The sequence below is a fragment of the Nicotiana sylvestris genome, chromosome 3, assembly GCF_000393655.2.
Source record: "Nicotiana sylvestris chromosome 3, ASM39365v2, whole genome shotgun sequence".
Classification (NCBI taxonomy): domain Eukaryota; kingdom Viridiplantae; phylum Streptophyta; class Magnoliopsida; order Solanales; family Solanaceae; genus Nicotiana; species Nicotiana sylvestris.
Genome location: NC_091059.1, coordinates 127016793 through 127019821, shown reverse-complemented (window position 1 = coordinate 127019821; position 3029 = coordinate 127016793).

The window sequence follows — 3029 nt, the reverse complement described above, 5'->3', positions numbered from 1 at the left end:
CCTGAATCTGCACACAGGATGCAGGGAGTAATGTCAGTACGCCAACTCAGTGAGTAATAAAAGTAAAAGCAACTGAGCGATAAGAAAACACATAAAACACAACAAAATGCTACAAAGAGGCAGTGTAAAACCAATACAATGCAATAAAATAGTGAAAACTTATAAAAACACCTCAGTTCAGTATAAGCTTCTTTAATACATCTTTTAACAGTAAAACGAGTGAATGAGAAGCAGTGAGAAAAGATAAACACATAAAACGTCAAAATTCTAATTTTGTCAATTCAAGCCTAAATCTACTACGAACCTCCAAAACACGTTCCGATCACACTTCTAAGTCCCAAATCATCTCCCGAAGCTATTCGAACCATCAAAATTCACATATGAGCCCTTTTTCACATAAGTCAACATCCGATTAACTTTTCCAACTTAAGCTTACTCAAAAGAGATTAAGTGTCTCAAACCTTACCAAAACCTTTCCGAACCCAAGCCAACCAACACGATAATACATAATACCGCTGAACAAGACAATAAGAAGTAGAAATGGGGAAAACGGAGCGATAACTCATGAAACGACCGGTCGGGTCGTTATAAATATTTCTTATGAAAGATGTTTTTATCTATACCAAAAACCCTCCTAATATACAGCGGAATATACTAACAAGTTACAACTATAAATGGTTGTACAACCATCAAAATATATGCAGACAAGTTGCGTTTCCTTTTTTTCTACTAAGAAAAAAAGTAAGTTCCCAAGTTTGAATTGTACAGCTATATGCAAATTCTTTTACGTCACTGTTTCACGTATTGTGAATCCATTTACAGTTTTGATTAGTTGATATTTCACATCAATTGTCACGACAAAAGCTAAACAAATCGAGTTTTATAGTGTGTCAATTGCTAATGACGTTTGACATATATAGTACTCTAATTATAAAAGCATCTCCTAGTACGATTCATGCATATGTCAAGTTTTTTGGTCGTATAGTTGATGGTATAAAATTTATTAATTTATTCCAGCATTAAATCTTTTATAAGTTAATATTGTAGTATTTGATTGATCATATAATAAAAATAATCGCCACGTAACTATAGTGCCATATTTGGTTAGTGGTATTATGTAGGAGTAATATTAACATTAAGCTATGCGGGATAGAATATGGAATAAGAATACGTCTAGTATTAGTAATGCAAGGATTAAATTATCTAAATATAAAAAATACCCTTTTAGAGTAAGTGCTTTATACATGTATAATAATTTCTATATTATGAATCACCATATAATAATTTTTTCAAAGGTGTTAATTATCGGATAAATAGTCATACGAAGAATATAAAATAATTCTCACATCACTAATATGTAAACCAAACCACCCTCTCTTTCTCCCATCTCAAAGAAAAAAGTCGAGAAACATAATGATTTTTATTGGCAAAATACATGTGCAGCCCCTTAAACTTGTTAAGTTTTACCATTTAAACACGTAAACTTAGGGTAGTACCTATTGAACACTTGATGTAAGTGTAAAATGTATCTATTGAACACATTTTTAGTAATATGCTCATACGTTTAAACGCATGAAGTTCACACATCTGACTTGGAAAGTGCAACCAATAAAAAAGATACATTTGGAAAGAAAAATGACGTGTCAAATAAGACCCCTTCCGACCAATCCCCTTCTGTCTTGTTGCCTCTCACGAGAAAGGCTGATGACCATGAGCTTGGAGGCCACCGTAAAAGAAAGAGATGACCGGAGTGGACGGTGGTTGGAACATATTCCGGTGATCTTTTTCTTATTTATTTTCTCCTCCATAGCCCCCCTCCCCCACAAAACACTCTGTTACAAATTATCGGACCCAATAATGGTGAAAAATCTCATCGGAGTTCCGCCGGAAAATATCCAACCGGTAATCGCCCGATCTTCTAACTCATGTTCCTCTCTTAAAATCAACTTTAGAATACGAAATCGTGCAAAAAAAACCCAGAAAATCTGAAAAGACTCGTAGAGAACTTCACCGGAGTTTGACAGAAAATAGTTTCAAGGAGAAACAGTAAACACCCACCAATTGTTAACACCATTAACAGCCGTAGATTTCTCTTCAAAAATGGCATGATTCCATCAATAATACTAGTAGTTGACTTTTAAGCATTAGTTTTGTTGTCGATCTAAGTTTATGTCGTCGTACAAATTTGTAAGTTTATTTTTTTCGTACCATTAGGGTGGTCTGTATGTAGGTGGTGTCGTGGTGGAGAAAGCACGGTGGTGGTTGAGGTGTCGGAGATGGTGGCAACGGAGATGAAATAATTGGACTGTTTCACGCTCTCAAAGGCAGTGTAATGCACGCTCCATGCCATATCACTCTCCTATCAACTTTAAGGGGTCGTTTGGTTGGAATATGATTTATACCGGTATAAGTTATGTCGGTATAAGTTATATTGGGATAAGTTATGTTGGGATTAGTTATGCTGGGATTGTTGTTTATTCATTAGTTGGTATGTTGTATTAAGAATGACAATTACATCATTTCTAAGAAGAAGATATAAGTTATACCGGTGCTAATTACCCTATCTTCTATAAGGTATAAGTTATCTCAGTGTTAAAATTAACATCGGAATAACTTGTACCTGGTTTGCTAACCAAACAGAATATTAAAATGGTATTAAATTTTTATACCACCCTTATATCTTCTTATACCTCATACCAAATGATCCCAAGTGTTCAATAAGTACTATGCTTAGTTTAGGAATCTGAATGAAAAAAACATGACAAGTTTAAGGGGTTGCATATGCATTTAGCCATTTTTATTCATGGCTAAATACAACAAAGCCCGTGCTACAAATTAAATGTACTATCTAGTATCTAGAGCAGTGAATCACCAGTACAGTGGAAAGTTCTTAACAACGACTCACAAGCGGTGACAGAGGCACCTAATTAAGGTCCTAAACACCACAAAATTATATACTCCACTAGTGAATTGGTAGCACTTCGCACAGTTATATAAGATACAGGTGAATAATAATAATTATTTTTAAA